This window comes from Loxodonta africana, chromosome X (assembly GCF_030014295.1).
Source record: "Loxodonta africana isolate mLoxAfr1 chromosome X, mLoxAfr1.hap2, whole genome shotgun sequence".
Classification (NCBI taxonomy): Eukaryota; Metazoa; Chordata; class Mammalia; order Proboscidea; family Elephantidae; genus Loxodonta; species Loxodonta africana.
The window spans coordinates 79,651,845-79,673,186 of NC_087369.1; positions in this window are offsets into that span (position 1 = coordinate 79,651,845).

A 21,342-nucleotide genomic window follows, 5' to 3' on the forward strand; every position below is an offset into this window, starting at 1 on the left:
AGAAGCTCACTCCTCACCAGTATCATTTTCTATCTTATAAAAAAAAAAAAAATCCCTGTCTGAAGAGTTGGCTTTGGGGATGGTTCCAGTCTTGGGCTAACAGAAGGTCTGGGGACCATGACCTCTGGAGTCCCATGACCTCCGGAGTCCTTCTAGTCTCAGTCAGACCATTAAGTCTGGTCTTTTTACTAGAATTTGAGGTCCGCATCCCACTGCTCCCGTGCTCCTTCAGGGATTCTCTGTTGTTTTCCGTGTCAGGGCAGTAATTCGTTATAGCTGGGCACCATCTAGTTCTTCTGGTCTCAAGCTAATGTAGTCTCTGATTTATGTGGCCCTTTCTGTCTCTTGGGCTCATAAATACCTTGTGTCTTTGGTCTTCTTCATTCTCCTTTGCTCTAGGTGGGTTGAGGCCAATTGATGCATCTTAGGTGGCCACTTGCCCGCGTTTCAGACCCCAGACACTGCTCTCCAAAGTGGGATGCAGAATGTTTTCTTAGCAGATTTTATTATGCCAATTGACCTAGATGTCCCCTGAAACCATGGTCCCCAGGCCCCCGCCCCTGCTACGCTGGCTTTCGAAGCATTCAGTTTAGTCAGGAAACTTCTTTGCTTTTGGTTTAGTCCAGTTGTGCTGACCTCTCTTGTATTGTGTGTTGTCTTGCCCTGCACCTAAAATAGCTCTTGTCTACTGTCTAATTAGTGAACACCCCTCTACCTCTCTCCCTCTCCACCCTCGCAGCCATCAAAGAATATTGTCTTCTCTGTTTAAATTATTTCTTGAGTTCTTATAATAGAGGTCTCATACAATATTTGTCCTTTTGCAATTGACTAGTTTCACTCAGCATAATGCCTTCCAGATTCCTCGATGTCATGACATGTTTCACGGATTCATCATTGTTCTTTATCAATGCGTAGCATTCCATAGTGTGAATATACTATATTTATCCATTCATCTGTTGATGGGCACCTTGGTTGATTCCATCTTTTTGCTATTGTAAACAGTGCTGCAATGAACACGGGCGTGCATATATCTGTTCATGTAAAGACTCTTATTTCTCTAGGATATATTCCAAGGAGTGAGATTGCTGGATCATATGCAAGTTCTATTTCTAGCTTTTTAAGGAAGCACCAAATTGATTTCCAAAGTGGTTGTACCATTTTACATTCCCACCAGCAGTGTGTAAGTGTTCCAGTCTCTCCGCAACCTCTCCAACATTTATTATTTTGTGTTTTTTGGATTAATGCCAGCCTTGTTGGAGTGAGATGGAATCTCTTTGTAGTTTTGATTTGCATTTCTCTAATGGCTAATGATCGTGAGCATTTCTTCATGTATCCATTAGCTGCCTGAATGTCTTCTTTAGTGAAGTGCCTGTTCATATTTTTGCCCATTTTTTAATAGGGTTCTTTCTCTTTTTATTGTTGAGTTTTTGCAGTATCATGTAGATTTTAAAGATCAGACACTGATCGGACTTGTCATAGCTAAAAACTTTTTCCCAGTCTCTAGGTAATCTTTTTACTCTTTTGGTGAAGTCTTTGGATGAGCATAGGTGTTTGATTTTAAGGAGCTCGCAGTTACTAGTTTCTCTTCTGGTGTTTCTGCGTTGTTAGTAATGTTTTGTATACTGTTTATGCCAGGTATTAGGGCTCCTAACGTTGTCCCTATTTTTTCTTCCGTGATCTTGATCGTTTTAGATTTTATATTTGGGTCTTTGATCCATTTTGAGTTCGTTCTTGTGCATGGTGTGAGGTATGGGTCTTCTTTCATATTTTTGCAGATGGGTATCCAGTTATGCCAGCACCATTTGCTAAAGAGACTGTGTTTTCCCCATTGAACAGACTTTGGGCCTTTGTCAAATATCAGGTGCTCATATGTGGATGGATTTATATCTGGATTCTCAATTCTGTTTCATTGGTCTATGTATCTGTCGTTGTAGCAGTACCAGGCTGTTTTGACTACTGTGGCGGTATAATATGTTCTAAAATCAGGTAGTGTGAGGCCACCCACTTTGTTCCTCTTTTTCAGTAATGCTTTACTTCTCTGGGGCCTCTTACTCTTCCATATGAAGTTGGTGAGTTGTTTCTCCATCTCATTAAAAAATGTCATTGGAATTTGCATCGGAACTGCATTGTATCTATAGAACGCTTTGGGTAGGATAGATATTTTTACAACGTTGAGTCTTCCTATCCATGAGCAAAGCATGTTTTTCCACTTATAGTAGGTCTCTTGGTTTCTTGCAGTAGTGTCTTGTAGTTTTCTTTGTACAGGTCTTTTATGCCTCTGGTTAGTTTTATTCATAAGAATTTTATCTTCTTGGAGGCTACTGTAAGTGGTATCGATTTGGTGATTTCCTCTTTGATGTTCTCTTTGTTGGTGTAGAAGAATCCAACTGATTTTTGCATGTTTATCTTGTATCCTCCTTGTCTGCTGAACTCCTCTATTAGTTTTAGTAATTTTCTTGAGGATGCTTTAGGGTTTTCTGTGTATAAGATCATGTCATCTGCAAATCGAGATACTTTTACTTCTCCCTACTGATCTGGATGCCCTTTATTTCTTTTTCTAGCCTAATTGCTCTGGCTAGGACCTCCAGCAAAGTGTCGAATAAGAGTGGTAATAAACGGCATACTTGTCTGGTTCCCGTTCTCAAGGGAAATGCTTTCAGACTCTCTCCATTTGGGAAGATGTTGGCTGTTGGCTTTGTATAAATGCCCTTTATTATGTTGAGGAATTTGACTTCTATTCCTATCTTGCTGAGAGTTTTTCTCAGAAATGTGTGCTGGACTTTGTCAAATGCCTTTTATGCATCAATTGATAAGCTCATGGGATTCTTGTCTTTTGTTTTATTTGTATAATGGATTACACTGATTGTTTTTCTAATATTAAACCATCCCTGCATACCTAATATGAATCCCACTTGGTCATGGTGAATTATTTTTTTGATATGTTGTTGAATTCTATTGGCTAGAATTTTGTTAAGGGTTTTTACATCCAAGTTCATGAGAGATATAGGTCTGTAATTTTCTTTTTCGTGGTGTCTTTACCTGGTTTTGGTATCAGGGATATGCTGGCTTCATAGAATGAGTTTGGGAGTATTCCATCTTTTTCTATGTTCTGAAACCCTTAGTAGCAGTGGTGTTAACTCTTCTCTGAAAGTTTGGTAGAATCTCCCATGAAGCTGTCAGGGCCAGGGCTTTTTTTTGTTGTTGGCAGTTTTTTAATAACCTCTTCAATCTCTTCTTTTGTTATGGGTTTATTTACTTGTTCTACCTCTGTTTGTGTTAGTTTAGATAGGTAGTGTGTTTCTAGAAATTCACTCATTTTTTTCTAGGTTTTCAAATTTGTTAGAGTACAATCTTTCATAGCCATCTGATAGATTCTTTTAATTTCAATTGAGTCTGTTGTGATATCGCCCATCTCATTCTTATTCCAGTTATTTGCTTCCTCTCCTGTTTTTCTTTTGTCAGTTTGGCCAGTGGTTTATCAATTTTGTTGATTTTTTCAAAGAGCCAGGATTTGGTCTTATTAACTCTTTCAGTTGTTTTTCTTATTTTTTATTATTTGCTTTCTCCTGGTGCCTGAGGGTTTCTTTTGTTGTTCTCTTTCTATTTGTTCAAATCATAGGGAAAATCCTTTGATTTTGGCCGTTTCTTCTTTTTGGATCTGTGTTTTTATTGTTATAAATTGACCTCTGAGCACTGCTTTAGCTGTGTCCCAAAGTTCTGATAGGAAGTGTTTTCATTCTCATCGGATTCTATGAATTTCTTTATTTCTTCTATAACCCAGTCGTTTTTGAGCAGGGTGTTGTTCAATTTCCAAGTGTTTGATTTCTTTCCCCTACTTTTTCTACTTTATTTCTACTTTTATGGGTTTATGGTCAGAGAAGATGCTTTGTAATATTTCAGTGTTTTGGATTCTGTTAAGGCTTCCTTTATGACCTAATATGTGGTCTATTCTAGAGAATGTTCCATGTGCTTTGGGAAAGAAGGTATATTTGGATACTGTTGGGTGGGGTGTTCTGTATATGTCTATGAGGTCACATTGGCTGATTGTGGCATTTAGATCTTCCCTGTCTTCATTGAGCTTCTTTCTGGATGTTCTGCCCTTCACCAAAAGTGGTGTGTTAAAGTCTCCTGCTGTTATTGTGCAGCCGTCTATATCACTTTTCAATGCTGTTAGAGTTCGTTTTATGTATCTTAAAGCCCTGTCATTGGGTGCATAAATATTTAATATGGTAATATCCTCCTGGTATATTGCCCGTTTAATCATTATATAGTGTCCCTCCTTATCCTTTGTGGTGGATTTAACTTTAAAGTCTATTTTGTCAGAAACTAATATTGTCACTCCTGCTCTTTTTTGATTGTTGTTTGCTTGATATATTTTTTTCATCCTTTGCATTTTAGTTTGTTTGTGTCTTTAAGTCTAAGGTGTGTCTCTTGTAGGCAGCATATAGATGGATTGTGTCTTTTTATCCATTCTGCCACTCTCTGTCTCTTTATTGGAGCATATATCCATTTACATTCAGCATAATTATGAATAGGTATTGGTTTAGTGCTATCATTTTGATGTCTCTTTTTGTGTGTTGTTGACAGGTTTTTTTCCACTTAATTTTTTGTGCTGAGTAGTTTATCTACATGTATTGTCTTTTCCTCTTATTAGTTGTTGATTTTGTTTTTGATGAGTATGTTTTTCTTGTATTTTATTTTCATGTGTAGGATTGTTAGTCTCCTTTGCGGTTACCTTAATATTTACCCCTGTTTTTCTATGTTTAAACCTAACTTTCATTTCTTTATATCGCCTTGACTTCCACTGCATATGCAAGATCTATGACTACATTAAAAAAATTTTTTTATTCTACTTTAAAGTGAAAGTTTACAACTCAAGTCAGTCTCTTATAGAAAAACTTACATACACCTTGCTATATACTCCTAGTTGCTCTCCCTCTAATGACACAGCACACTCCTTCCCTACACTCTCTATTTTCGTGTGCATTCAGCCAGCTTCTGACCCCCTCTGCCTTCTCATCTCCTCTCTAGAGAGGAGCTGCCCACATATACGACTACATTTTTTTAAATAATTTTTATTGTGGTTTAAGTGAAAGTTTACAAATCAAGTCAGTCTCTCACACAAAAACCCATATACACCTTGCTACACACTCCCAATTACTCTCCCCCTAATGATACAGCCCGCTCCCTCCCTCCACTCTCTCTTTTCGTATCCATTTCACCAGCTTCTAACCCCCCTACCCTCTCATCTCCCCTCCATGCAGGAGATACCAACATAGTCCCATGTGTCCACCTGATCTAAAAAGCTCACTCCTCACCAGCATCCCTCTCCAACCCATTGTTCAGTCCAATCCATGTCTGAAGAGTTGGCTTCAGGAATGGTTTCTGTCCTGGGCCAATAGAAGGTCTGGGGGCCTTGACCACCGGGGTCCTTCTAGTCTCAGTCAGACCATTAAGTCTGGTCTTTTTATGAGAATTTGGGGTCTGCAGCCCACTGCTCTCCTGCTCCCTCAGGGGTTCTCTGTTGTGTTCCCTGCCAGGGTAGTCGTCAGTTGTAGCCAGGCACCATCTAGTTCTTCTGGTCTCAGGCTGATGTAGCCTCTGGTTCACGTGGTGCTTTCTTTCTCTTGGGCTCGTAATTACCTTGTGTCCTTGGTGTTCTTCATTCTCCTTTAATCCAGATGGGTTGAGACTCACTGATGCATCTTAGATGGCCACTTGCTAGTGCTTAAGACCCCAGACACCACTCTTCAAAGTGGGATGCAGAATGTTTTCTTAGTAGATTTTATTATGCCAATTGACTTAGATGTCCCCTGAAACCATGGTCCCCAAACCCCTGCCCCTGCTTTGCTGACATTCAAAGCATTCAGTTTATTCAGGAAACTTCTTTGCTTTTGGTTTAGTCCCACTGTGCTGACCTCCCCTGTATTGTGTGTTGTCTTTCCCTTCACCTAAAGTAGTTCTTACCTACTGTCTAATTAGTGAATACCCCTCTCCCACCCTCCCTCCCTCCCCGCTCTTGTAACCACAAAAGAGTGTTTTCTTCTCAGTTTAAACTATTTCTCAAATTCTTATAATAGTGGTCTTATACAATATTTGTCCTTTTGCAACTGACTAATTTCACTCAGCATAATGCCTTCCAGGTTCCTCCATGTTATGAAATGTTTCACAGATTCATCACTGTTCTTTATCGATGCGTAGCATTCCATTGTGTGAATATACCATAATTTATGCATTCATCCATTGATGGGCAACTTGGTTGCTTCCATCTTTTTGATATTGTGTTGTGAACAGTGCTGCAATAAACATGGGTATGCATATATCTGTTCATGTAAAGACACTTATTTCCCTAGGATATGTTCCGAGGAGTGGGATTGCTGGTTGTATGGTAGTTCTATTTCTAGCTTTTTAAGGAAGCGCCAAATCGATTTCCAAAGTGGTTGCACCATTGGACATTCCCACCAGCAGTGTATAAGTGTTCTAATCTCTCCACAGCCTCTCCAACATTTATTCTTTTGTGTTTTTTGAATTAATGCCAGCCTTCTTGGAGTAAGATGGAATCTCATTGTAGTTTTCATCTGCATTTCTCTAGTGGCTAATGATCGTGAGCATTTCCTCATGCATCTGTTAGCTGCCTGAATGTCTTCTTTATTGAAGTGTCTATTCATATCTTTTGCCCATTTTTTAATTGGGCTATTTCTCTTTTTGTAGTTGAGTTTTTGCAGTATCATGTAGATTTTAGAGATCAGGCGCTGATCAGAAATGTCATAGCTAAAAACTTTTTCCCAGTCTGTAGGTAGTCTTTTTACTCTTTTGGTGAAGTCTTTGGATGAGCATAGGTGTTTGATTTGTAGGAGCTCCTGGTTATCTAGTTTTTCTTCTGCATTCTTAATGATGTTTTGTGTACTGTTTATGCCATGTATTAGGACTCCTGGCGTTGTCCCTATTTTTTCTTCCATGATCTTTATCGTTTTAGATTTTATATTTAGGTCTTTGATCCATTTTGAGCTTGTTTTTGTGCATGGTGTGAGGTATGGGTCTTGTTTCATTTTTTTGCAGATGGATATCCAGTTATCCCAGCACCATTTGTTAAAAAGACTGTCTTTTCCCCTTTTAACTGTTTTGGGGCCTTTGTCAAATATCAACTACTCATATGTGGATGGATTTATGTTTGAATTCTCAATTCTGTTCCATTTGTCCATGTATCTGTTGTTGTACCAGTACCAGGCTGTTTTGACTACTGTGGCGGCATAATAGGTTCTAAAATCAGGTAAAGTAAGGCCTCCCACTTCATTCTTCTTTTTAGTAATGCCTCACTTATCCAGGGCCTCTTTCCCTTCCGTATGAAATTGGTGGTTTTTTTCTCCATCTCATTAAAGAATGTCATTGAGATTTGGATCGGAATTGCATTAAATGTATAGATTGCTTTTGGTAGAATAGATATTTTAATAATGTTAAGTCTTCCTATCCACGAGCAAGGTATGTTTTTCCACTTATGTAAGTCTCTTTTGGTTTCTTCCAGAAGCGTATTGTAGTTTTCTTTGTATAAGTCTTTTACATCTCTGGTAAGATTTATACCTAAGTATTTTACTTTCATGGGGGGCTACTGTAAATGGCATTGATTTGGTGATTTCCTCTATGACTACATTTTTTTAGTTCTGCTTTATTTTTTTAATGTCATCTTTTACATAATGACATCGCTGTTTCACTGTTTTGAACTTTTTTTTTTTTACCTTGATTTATTTTTGTGATTTCCCTGTCTGTGTTTATATCTGGTTGCTCTGTCCTGTGTTCTAGTCTTGGGTTGATATCTAATACTATTGATTTTCTAACCAGAGAACTCCCTTTAGTATTTCTTGTAATTTTGGTTTGGGTTTTACAAGTTCCCTAAACTTCTGTTTATCTGGAAATGTCCTAATTTCACTTTCATCTTTGAGAGTGAGTTTTGCTGGGTATATGATTCTTGGCTGGCAATTTTTTTACTTTGATGCTTTATATAAGTCATCCTATTGCCTTCTTGCCTACATGGTTTCTGCCGAGTAGTCTAAGCTTATTCTTATTGACTCTCCTTTGTAAGTGACTTTTCGTTTATCCCTAGCCGCTCTTAAAATTCTCTCTTTATTTTTGATTTTGTCAAGTTTTATTATAATATGTCCTGGTGACTTTCTTTTGAGACCTACCTTATGTGGGGTTCAATGAGCATCCTGGATAGGTATCTTCTCATCTTTCACGTTATCAGGGAAGTTTTCTGCCAACAAATCTTCAACAATTCTTGTATTTTCTGTTATGCCTCCCTGTTCTGGTTCTCCAATCACTTGTAGGTTATTTCTCTTGATAGAGTCTCTTAGAGTTCTTAGGGTTTCTTAATTTTTTATAGTTCTTTTTTTTCTGATTTTTCTTGAAATATATTGGTGCTAAATGTTTTATCTTCAATCTCACTAACTCCGCCTTCCATTTCCTCAGTTCTGTTCCTCTGACTTTCCTTTTAGTTGTCTAATTTTGTAATCTTATTGTTACGCTTCAGAATTTCTGATTGCTGTCTGTCTATGGATTCTTGCAGTCTATTAAATTTTTTATTACATTCTTGAATAACCTTTTTAGTTTCATCAATTGCTTTATCTGTGTGTTCCTTGGCTTGTTCTGTGTTTTGCATGATCTCCTTCCTGATCTCTTGAAGAGCTCTGTATATTAATCTTCTGTGTTGTACATCTGGTAATTCCAGGAAAACATCTTCATCTAGGAGATTTCTTGACTCTTTGTTTTGAGACCTTGTTGAAGCAATCATGGTCTGCTTCTTTATGTGAATTGATATTGACTGTTGTCTTCAAGCCATCTATAAGTATTGTATTAGTTTATTTTATGTTTGCTTACTGCATCCTAGCTTCTTGCTTTGTTTTGTTTTGATATGTCCAAATAGGCTGCTTGAGTGAGCTAGCTTGATTATTTTTGCCTAACCTCTAACTTCCTGTCTCCAGGTGGCTAGCGCCATTACCAGGTATATAAGCCTAGGAGTCTATTCACTTTTCTTGTATGGATTCAGCTCAGGTGTCCAGGTAGTTGGTCATCAAGAATGTGGTACAGGCTCTGTCCTACAGTCTTAGAGAGGCAGGGGTGATTGGTGTAGGCACAGGTATCTGGTTGCAGCAGGGGATCATGCTCTGAGCAATGCAGGGGGCTGACAACCATCACCTGAGTGTCCGTGAGGAAAGTGCATCACATGTTCCCTAGAGTGCACAGGTGGGTGGGCTCTGCGGCTGGACCATGGGCACCCAGTGCTTTTGGTTGTAAGGACTGGGAGGCATCACTTATCCTTGGATCCCTGTCATCAGTGGCTAGGTGAGGTGGGTGGAGTCACCAGTCCCTGGCCCCTGCTGTGGGTAGATGAGGACCCTGTTTAATAGGCATAGCAGTGTCAAACATCAAAAACCCTCCTCTCCACTGCACAGCTGAAACAGTTGAAGTCAGATCTTAGGCACATACACTGTTGCAGTCTGCCAACAAGGGCCTAATATCCTGAAATGGGCCCGCAGGGGTGAAAGGTATTCAAAGTTTGTGGACTGTTTGTGCCTCACAGGAGCCGCTTCTGTCCTGAGCTCCCCAGCTTAGTGGAGCTGGCAGATTATCTTTTCCCCCAGTTGTTAATTTATTCCTTCTTCAAGGCCAGGAGAGTGGCTCAGCGTGCACAGCAGGACCTATCTCAGGCCCAGGGTAATTGACAGCCAATGAAGCCAGCTTGGGGGCTGGGGGCATGGCAAAATAAACACAGGTACTTAGCTTTTGCCAAGAGTGCTGTTCTTCTTTGGTTCTGGAGGTGTGAGTAGGCTGCGCGGCTCGCTGTTTCTCCCTGAGGAAACCGCGTCCTGAACCCTACCGCCAGCCCTGCTGTGGTCGCTCCAGGGGATCATGCCTGGGGGATGCTGGTTCCCACTGTTCAGGTCTGGCAACTCCTCACTGCTTCTGAACCATCTCTCCCTCCCCCTGCTGCTCAGTCTGATTTCCTAACTTTGCCTTTCATGTTCAGGGCTCCTAGCTTTTCATATGTATAATCATTTCACTTTTTTTTCGGGTCTTTTTTGTAAGAGGGATCACCAGAAGCATCTGACTACTTCGCCATCTTGGTCCTGCCTGAATTTAATGGAGTTTTACATTCATTTTTTGACTAGCCAGTGGGATGGAGGGAGGTTTAGTTTGACAATCCCCATTCACTCCAGGTTTAGCAATCCTTATTTCTCGATCACAGCAGTTCAGAGGGCCCAAGCTATAGATGGCTTTTTTCTGAGCCTCCTTTGTTGTTGTTGTTAGGAAAGGAGTCTAGTACTCTCTGTTGACAAACTACTGACCATGTGAAAGACCTTATGCTCCTGATTACCAGCCTTATTCATGCATTCATTTATTCAACAATAACTAACAGTATGTGCCAGGTCATGTGCTAGGTGTTCTACGTTAATAATCCTATGATTATTTCCATTTCACAGATAAAGAAATTGAAGCACAGAGAAGTTAAATAATGTCCAAAGTCACACAGCTAATGGCTGAGTTGATTCTAATTGAGCAGCCATTCTGTGCCAGGGTTCAGAAATACAGAAAATAAGACCCTTTGACCACTTAGTCACCCTTCAGGACAAAACTAAAAATGTCACTTCCTTTGTGAAGCCTTTCCTATGCTGCCCTCTGCACTCCCCACAAGCATAGGTAATAACTTGCTTTTCTGTGCACGCCTCTGAAATAACACTTTTCACAGGTATTGTAATGATCTGCTTCCATTTGTAGCACTTTGAGCACCTTGCTAACAGGGCCTGTGTACTATTCATCTCCATTTGAACATCAAATAGACATCTCAAACTTAGTGTGTCCACATCTGAACACCTGATCTTTTCCCCAGAACCCTGGTGGCACAGTGGTTAAGCACTCAGGTGGTAACCCAAAGGTCAGCAGTTTGAACCCCCCAGGTACTCCATGAGAGAGATGTGGCACTTAGGTTCTGGAAAGATTATAGCCTTAGAAACACATGGGGCAGTTCTACTCTGTTCTATAGAGTCAACATGAGTTAGAATCAACTCAATGGCAACTTTTAGGGGGGGTGGTCTTTTCTTCAGAAATGACCTTTCCCAAGGCTGTCCTTATCTCAGTGGGTGGCAATTTTATCTTTCTAGTTACTCTGGCCAAAAAACCTTGGAATTAAAACTCATATCCAATCTCTCAGCAAATCTTGTTGATTCTCCCTTCAAAATATGTCCAGAACCAACCACTTTTCATCACCTTCAGTGCTACCACCCTTGTCCAAGAAACCATCACCTCTTGCCTGGATCACTATAGTAACCTCCTGACTTGTCTTCTGCTTCTACCCTTGTCCCCTGAGGCCCATTCTCCACATGGAAGTCAGAGTGATCCTGCTAAACCCAAGCCATATCATGTCAGTTCTGTGCTCAGAACCCTCCAGTGGCTCCCCGTCTCTCTCAGGATAAAGCCAAAATACTTACAATGTCCTACAAGGCCCTATGCAATCTGGACCCCTATTACATATCTGATCTCATCTCCCCCTCATTCACTCTGTTCCAGCCATCTGGTCCTTCTTGCTGTTCCTTGAACCACCCAGGTTCACTCCTTACCTAGGACATTTGCATTTGCTGTTCCCTTTGCCGGGTATACCCTTCTGCCATATACCTGCATAGTTCACTTCCTTGCCTCTGTTCAAATGTCACCTTCTCAATGAGGCAGGCTTACTCTGACCAACCTGTTTAAGATTGCCTCTATTCTTATTTCCAGTTTATAATGAATATAGTGTATAGATGAACAAGATAAGTGATGCCATAAGGGAACAAAAACTACACAAATCCAGAATGTGCGATATTCTACAAATCAACTGGCCTGGGCTCTTCAAAAGTCAATGTCATTCTTCTTCTTCTTTTTTTTTAATACGGGGCAGAGGTTTCCAGTTCTGGCCAGTTGGCACAGGTACGTTCCTCCAGCTAAGCACAGCAAAAACTCTTGACATTGCATATAAAACAAACATAACAAGACTCTGAAAGGTAGAGAGAAGAAGGCAGACCAGCTAGGGACTCCAGTGACCTGAAAAATGACACTGTGATGATTTCCTTGTTGTCTCATATATCCCAGACTATGTGCTGGAGAAGCCAGCAACCTGGAATGGCCAACAGGTACAAACAAAAAACGCCCCCCAAAAAATCTGCTCTCTCTTTCCAAAAGACCTGTAAATGGGCAGCTTTGCCAGATGGAAAATGTTTAGACAATAACCACTCTACTGCAACCAAACACCACAAAAAAACTACAGCCCTACCCACACCAGCAAAGACCAAGTACAGTTTAGACTTTCACCCTTGCAGGCTCCCCTGCACTCACTGGAGTGGTGTCAGAGAAGGCTGAGTAGGGTGTCAGAAGAAGCCTGGTGGAGAGTCAGTACTTTCACCATGACTCTGCATTAACAACTTGTATGCTCTCCCCCTATACACTCCCATGTTCCACCTCCCATCCTTTTATCCCCTCATCCCTGCCTGTGGCATCAGTGGAAGCCACCTAGTGAGCAGTAAGGAGGCACTCTAACCACTCCCAGCCAGGGATGTATCAGTGGTGGTCTGGTGAGGAGCTGGAACTCCCACCCCTGTCCAGAAGTGGGTGTAATGGAGGCCAAGTGGGGAACTTGAACTTCTGACCCTACCTGCCAATAACCAGGCAATGGCTCCTTCCTCAGACAACACAAAATTAGAAGAAGTCTGCTAAAAACAAAAGATTTAAATAGGATCCAGAATCTCATTATCCAAAATGTCCAGGATGCAATAAAAATATCATTCATCATACCAAGAATTAGGAGACCCTCATTCTGAGTGAGAAAAAAAAAATCAACAAATGCCAACACTGATATGACAGAGGTTGCAATTATCTAGCAAGGATTTTAAAGTAGCCAACATTAAAAAACAAACAAACAAAAATGCTTCAATGAACAATTATGAACAAGGTTGGAAAAATGAAAAAACAGTCTCAGCAAAGAAATAAAAGATATAATAAAGCGTCAAACAATAAATTTAGAACAGAAGAATACAATAACCAAACTAAAAAATTCAATGGATGGTTTCAATAGTAGAATGGAGGAAACATGAGACAATCAGTAACTTAAAGACGGAACATTACAAAATCCTCAGTCTGAGCAAGAATGAGAAAATGGCTAAAAAATGAACAGAGTGTCAGAGACATGAGGGAGTATGACAAGAGACCTAAAATTCACTTCACTGGAGTCCCAGAAGAAGAAGAGAAAGAAAGAGGGCTGAAAAAGTACTTAAAGAAATGCTGGCTAAACAGCCAACATCATCCTAAATGGAGAGAGTCTGAAAGCATTCCCCTTGAGAACAGGAGCCAGACAAGGGTGCCCTTTATCACCACTTTTATTCAACATTGTGCTGGAGGTCCTAGCCGGAGTAATTAGGCTAGAAAAAGAAATAAAGTACATCCAGATCAGTGAAGAAGAAGTAAAAGTGTCTTGATTTGCAGATGACATGATATTATACACAGAAAACCCTAAAGAATCCTCCAGAAAACTACTGAAACTAATAGAAGAGTTCAGCAGAGTATCAGGACACAGGATAAAAATACAAAAATCAGTTGGATTCCTCTACACCACCAAAGAGAACATCAAAGAGGAAATCACCAAATCAATACCATTTAAAGTAGTCCCCAAGAAATAAAATACTTATGAATAAAACTAACCAGAGACGTAAAAGACCTATACAAAGAAAACCACAAAACACTACTGCAAGAAACCAAAAGAGACCTACATAAGTGGAAGAAGATACCTTGTTCATGGATAGGAAGACTTAACATTGTAAAAATGTCTATTCTACCAAAAGCCATCTATAGATACGATGCAATTCCGGTCCAAATTCCAACAACATTTTTTAATGAGATGGAGAAACAAATCACCAGCTTCATATGGAAGGGAAAGAGATCCAGATAAGTAGAGCATTACTGAAAAAGAAGAACAAAGTGGGAGGCCTCACACTACCTGATTTTAGAACATATTATACTACCACAGTAGTCAAAACAGCCTGGTACTGGTACAACAAGAGATACATAGACCAATGGAACAGAATTGAGAATCCAGACATAAATCCATTCGCATATGACCAGCTGATATTTGACAAAGGCCCAAAGTCAGTTGAATGGGGGAAAAGTCTGTTTAACAAATGGTGCTGGGATAACTGGATATCCATCTGCAAAAAAATGAAACAAGACCCATAACTCGCACCATGCACAAAAACGAACTCAAAATGGATCAAAGACCTAAATATAAAATCTAAAACAATAAAGATCATGGAAGAAAAAATAGGGACAATGCTAGGAGCCCTTATACATGGCATAAACAGTATACAAAACATTACTAACAATGCACAAATACCAGAGAGAAACTAGATAACTGGGAGCTCCTAAAAACCAAACACCTATGCTCATCCAAAGACTTCACCAAAAGAGTAAAAAGACTACCTACAGACTGGGAAAAAGTTTTTAGCTATGACAAGTCCGATCAGTGTCTGATCTTTAAAATCTACATGATACTGCAAAAACTCAACAACAAAAAGACAACCCAATTAAAAAATGGGCAAAGGATATGATGAACAGGCACTTCACTGAAGAAGACATTCAGGTAGCTATCAGATACACGAGGAAATGCTCATGATCATTAGCCATTAGAGAAATGCGGACTAAAACTACAGTGAGATTCCATTTCACCCCAACAAGGCTGGCATTAATCCAAAAAACACAAAATAATAAATGTTGGAGAGGTTGTGGAGAGACTGGAACACTTACACACTGCTGGTGGGAATGTAAAATGGTACAACCACTTTGGAAAACAATTTGGTGCTTCCATAAATAGCTAAAAATAGAACTACCGTATGATCCAGAAATCCCACTCCTTGGAATATATACTAGAGAAATAAGAGCCTTTACACCAACAGATATATTGCACACCCATGTTCATTGCAGCACTGTTTACAATAGCAAAAAGATGGAATCGACCGAGGTGCCCATCAACGGATGAATGGATAAATTAATTATGGTATGTTCACACAATGGAATACTTCACATTGATACAGAACAATGATGAATCCGTGAAACATCTCATAACACAGAAGAATCTGGAAGGCATTATGCTGAGTGAAATTAGTCAGTTGCAAAAGGACAAATATTGTATGAGACCACTATTACAAGAATTTGAGAAATTGTTTAAACAGAGAAGAAAATATTCTTTGATGGTTATAAGAGTGGGGAGGAAGGGAGGAAGAGGGGTATTCACTAATTAGATAGACAAGAACTATTTTAGGTGAAGGGAAAGACAACACATAATTCAGGAGAGGTCAGCACAACTGAACTAAATCAAAAGCAAAGAAGTTTCTTGAAAAAACTGAATGCTTCGAAAGCCAGCGTAGCAGGGGCGGGGGCCTGGGGACCATGGTTTCAGGGGACATCTAGGTCAATTGGCATAATAAAATCTATTAAGAAAACATTCTGCATCACACTTTGGTGAGTGGCATCTGAGGTCTTAAATGGTAGCAAGTGGCCATCTAAGATGCATCAATTGGTCTCAACCCACCTGGAGCAAAGGAGAATGAAGAACACCAAGAACACAAGGCGATTACGAGCCCAAGAGACAGAAAGGGGCATGTAAACCAGAGACTACATCAGCCTGAGACCAGAAGAACTGGATGGTGCCCGGCTACAACCGATGACTGCCCTGACAGGGAACACAACAGAGAGCCCCCGAAGGGGCAGGAGGGTAGTGGGATGCAGACCTCAAATTTTCGTAAGAAGACCAGACTTAAAGGTCTGACTGAGCCTGGAGGGACCTCGGAGGTCATGGTCCACAGACTTTCTTTTAGCCCAAGACTGGAACCATTCCCAAAGCCAACTCTTCAGACAGGGATTGGACTGGACTGTAAGATAGAAAATAATACTGGTGAGGAGTGAGCTTCTTGGCTCAAGCGGACACATAAGACTATGTGGGCAGCTCCTGTCTCGAGGTAAGATGAGAAGGCACAGGGGGACAGAAGCTGGCTGAATGGACACAGGGAATACAGGGTGGAGAGAAGGAGTGTACTGTCTCATGGGGGGAGAGGAACTAGGAGTATGTAGCAAGGTATATATAAATTTTTCTATGAGAGACTGACTTGATTTGTAAACTTTCACTTAAAGCACACTAAAAAAAAGAAATAATGACTAAAATTTTCCACGTTTGGCAAAAAACATCAACCTATAAAATGAAGAACCTGAGTGAAACTCAAAGAGGTTAAACTCAAAGAAATCCACCCAAAATATATCAGAGTCAAACTTCTGAAAACTAAAGACAAAACAAAACAGAAAATCTTGCAAGCAATGAGAAATGACTCTTCATCCATAGGTGTAGAATAATTTTTATGGCAGTGGATTTCTCATCAAAAATCACGGAGGTCAGAAGAACGGGGCAGGACATACTTCAAGTGCCGAAAAAAAGTAACTGTCAGCCCCAGATGCTATATCTGGTGAAAACGTCCTTTAGAAATGAAAGGGAAATCAAGAATTCTCAGACTAAGGAAAACTAAGAGAATTTCATCGCCAGCAGAACCATCCTGAAAGAAGGGCTAAAAGAAGTTCTCAAAACAAAGGGAATGATAAAAGAAGGAATCTTGAAACATCAGAAAGGAAAAAAGATCAACAGAATGAGCAAAAATATGGGTAAATACAATAGACTTTCCTTTTCCTCTTGAGTTGTCTAAATTACCTTTATGGTTGAAGCAAAAAGTATAACATCATCTGATATAGATCTCAATGTTTGTAGAGAAAATATTTATCACAACCATATTAAAAATGGGAGAGGTTAAAAAAAACTTCAAGGAAGTTAAGGTTCCCACATTCAACCTGGTAAATGTCTAAACTAATAAATTTTGTGGTGAAATTGTTTTGTATCTTGATTGCAGTGGTTGCTAAAAGAATCTCCACGTGATTAAATGGCATAAAACTGTACACACATTGTACCCATGTCAATTTTCTGGTTTTGATATTTTATTATAATTAAGTAATATTTAATCTTTAGGGGAAACTGGGTGAAAGGTACGTGGGATCTCTTTGTACTCTCTTTGCAACTTCCTGTAAATTTATAATTATTTCAAAATAAAAAAGTTTTAAAAGATTATCGGGACTACTCTAGATTAAAAGAGATTAAAGAAACAAATGCAGCGTGAGAACCTTAATTGGGTTCTGATTTTTAAAGATATGAAAGGCAAATTTTGGGAAATGCTAATATAGACTGGACATTAAAACAAAAACAAAAACAAACCCATTGCAGACAAGTCGATTCCGACTCATTGTGGCCCTGTAAGACAGAGTAGAACTGCCCCATAGGGTTTCCACGGAGCGCTGGTGGATTTGAGCTGTCGACCTTTTGGTTAGCAGCTGAGCTCTTTAACCATTATGCCACCAGGGTTTCCAGACTGGACACTAGATGATATGAAATTTTCTTAGGCGTCATCATGATATTGTGATTATTTGGGGAAAATGTCTTTATTCTTAAGAGATGCATTTAGGGGTGAAGAGTAATGAAGTCTGTAATTTACTTTAAAGTGGTTCAGAAAAAGTGTTTATGTATCTATCTATACAGACAGACACGCCGAGAGAGAACACAAATATAACTAAACGTTACCAATTGTTGACTCTATGAGGAGGGTATACGGATGTTCATTACAGTATTCTTTCAACTTTTCTGTATGTTTGTAAATGTACATTTAAAAATTTTTGGAAAGGATATGTGGAAGATAGGTAGGTGATAAAGCAAATACAGTAAAATGTTAATTGTAGAATCTAGTTGATAGATAATTGAGTGTTCACTGTAAAATGTATTTTTCTCTGTGTTTGAAAATTTTCACATTAAAATGTCGATGTTAAAAACTTGAAGGAAAAATATCATAACCCAGTGTCCTCCCCTAGCACTCCCAGTCCCCCTTACTCTGCTCTACTTTTTCTTTTTTTATAGCACTTATCACCATCTATACTATATAACTCACTTATTTATTGTACTTCTTTTTGTCTGTCTCCTCTCACTGGAATGTAAGCTCCAGCGGGCAGGGATTTTGTCTGTTTTGCTCTGTTTGCTGCTATATCCCCAGCTCCTTAAATACTGTCTGGCACATAGCAGGCGCTCGATAATCAAAGAATCTCTGTATCTTTTGTACCTAGGTCAAGGTCGAATGTTTGTTCAATTGAACTGAGATTCAAGTTCTGCAGAAGAACTTAGAATAGATCTATTATACTAGAGTGGTTCAGATCATGGCCTCTGGACTCAAATGACCAGGATTTGAATTTTGATTCTGTCACTTTCTAGCTAGGTTAACCTCCCTGAGCCTCAATTTCTCATTGGTAAGATTAAGATAATAACAGTACCACCTTGGTAGACTTTTTGTTTGCCATTAAGCACTTAGGACTTTACAAACACTCAATAATTGGTAGCTAAAGACAAAACAACAAAAAGATAGAGCCCCCAGCATGTCATCCTTCCTCCATCCCCCAACAGGCTAAGCCAGGAGAGGCTGAGGAGATGTCCTTGGACGGGTATTCCCAAGTTCTCCAGACCCACGGACTTGTTTCTCTCCTTTCAGAGGTCTTCTTACCTTTCCTCCTGTCTTGGATTCTCTTTCTTCTTGGGATCCTGAAACTCTTTCTCCCACCATAACCATTTGGGGGTGGGGTAGAGGAGATAGGAGCCTGTGGGCCAGGGACAAGGCTTACTGCTTTCCTTTCCTCTCTTATCTAGAGCTGAGTCCCTGACTGATGATGGAAGAAGGTCAAGTGTGAGATCCTGGTCATTTCAGGGCCCAGGGGCTGAGAGAACAATAGTCCTGAGGAGGAGGCATTGGCAAGAGTGCTAGCCTTGTATGCTGCCCTCTTGCTTGGTCTGCTGTAAGAGAGAGCAGCACCTCCTTCACCCTGCTCCAACGTCCTTTCAGTCTGTCCTGCTGCCTCAAGTCTTTACTTCTAGTGGCCCCAACTCAGAGCAAGCCCGGGGACCCATTGAACTCTTTCTTGGAAGTGGGGTGGAGTGGAGTGGGAGGAAGACGGGCTGAAATCGGGGTGTAGGGGCAGGTATTGAGGGCTGAACTAACCCATGGTCTAAGCCCCCCGCCCCCACCCGAAGATGGACGGTACTCCCAAGATCCGGGGAGCTGGAGCTGAGCCTGGGGGCGCCACCGCTTCTGTTCCTTTAAGGAGCCGCTGTTTAGCATTCCTGCCGCCGCTGCTGCCGCTGCCTGACTCTACGCCCTGATTGGCTGGAATCAACTGAGAAGAGAGCCAGGGAGAGATGCTCTAGACTCCACTCCGATCCATCCTGGGGACCAGAGCAGAAGCGGTCCTCGCACATCCAGCCTCTACCCCGGCTCCCGCTTCTTCTTCTTCTTCTCCGCTGGGCCTCGGCCCAGGAGCCACCACGGGCGACACGGAGCCACCAGTGCTGGAGGGGGAGCCGTGGGTGCGGGGCAGCGTGGGGGCAGAGGCCCCGGGACGCCCGCCCGGCCCCAGGCCCCGCTCCGCCCGGGCGCCCCCACGGGTGCCCCCCCCTCCCTGGTCCGAGCAGTGCGAGTGTGCCCGGGAGCCTGGCAGCGGCGGCGTGGAAGCCAGCGTGGGTTGGGGAGTCCGAGCCGCGGGGGGCAGTGCCATGCACAAGCACCAGCACTGCTGTAAGTGCCCCGAGTGCTACGAGGTGACCCGCCTGGCCGCCCTGCGGCGCCTCGAGCCTCCTGGCTATGGAGACTGGCAGGTGCCAGACCCCTACGGTCCAGGTGGGGGCAATGGGGCCAGCGCAGGTTATGGGGGCTACAGCTCCCAGACCCTGCCCTCGCAGGCGGGGGCCACCCCCACCCCCCGCACCAAGGCCAAGCTCATCCCCACTGGCCGAGATGTAGGGCCAGTGCCCCCCAAGCCAGCCCCAGGCAAGAGCACCCCCAAACTCAACGGCAGCGGCCCCAGCTGGTGGCCTGAGTGCACCTGCACCAACCGGGACTGGTATGAACAGGTATGGACCAGCGGTGTAGGGGGACGGAAGGGCAACCTATGAGGGTTGGAGAGTGGGGGCCTAGAGGCCTAGGGTGCAGCAGAGGGAGCTGGGGCTCCAAGCCCGTGGACCCTGAGCCCTAGCATTGCAGCTGGGCAAAGAGAGGCAGTTGGAAACGTATGGTTCTCTGTGTGTCTGCTGGGGGGGGGTCTCCATTTGGAGGGGATTGGGAGGAGCTGTGTGTCAGGGAGTGGAGATATGGCGGAGGGGCAAATTTTCCCGTGTGGGGGAATTGGGTTTGTCTTAATGCGGGGGTTCAGCAGTGTCTCTGTGTCTGGCAGGGGGCGGGAGGTTCTGCGGGGGCTGTGTGTGGTGTGTGTCTCCATAGGAGGGGAGGAGGGGGCATGGTGCTCTGCATAGAGGGAACATGTGTGTGTGTGTGTGTGTGTGTGTGTGTGTGTGTATGTTGGGATGTGTGGAGGAAGGCAACGGAGCCTCTGTGAAGGTATGTAGAGGAGCCCATGTGCCTGGCTCGCTGAGCTGCATCCCTTGGTGCCATGAGTCCCTCTCCCTCCCAGTCCCTTTGTGTGTGAATGTGCACATGGACGTGTGGGACGCCTCTCTGGATGTGGAGGTGTCTCTGTAGATAAGGCTGAGGGAATAGCCGTGTTTGCCTATGTGTGTTGGTATATGTATATGTGTGAGCATGTGGCTACAAATGTGTGCATGCATGTGCCTCTGTGTGTGTGTGTGGTGTCCCTGGTGAGAGGCACTTGACAGGCAAGGAAGGGGAGGAGGAGGAGGAGGCAAGAGGCACGTCCCAAGAAAGGCTGAGGGGCTGCTGAGAAGGACAGACTCTTTTGTCCAAGCAGCTCTGAAGTGTGTGTGTGCTGGGGGGGGGGGGGGGTGGGGACTGAAGCAAGCTTTCTTGCTCCAGACTAGGCATGGTGCCTGGAGCCAGGCAAGGGGCAGCTGCCCTGGTGCAGGGACTGGACCCAGTGGGACATGTCCCCCTTGGATACTCCCAGATGTGAGAGAGCTTGGCACCCCAGCCCCGATTTGGCACAGTTTGGGAGACCCCTGGATGCCGGGCACAACTCCGGCTTCCACTCTCAGCCTAAACTGCCAGCTTAGAAAATGGAAGGAGCATCTGTGGGAGAAGCAGCAAAATGGAGGCTGGGCCGGCAGAGCCAGGTCCCTGGCATGCATGGCGGAGGGCCTGTCTGGTTATCTGGCTCTGCAGCCCCCAGGGTGGGGAGAAAGAAGAAGGAGGTTTCGCTATCGAGTGCAGTGGCTGACTGCCCCAAGCTGGTGGC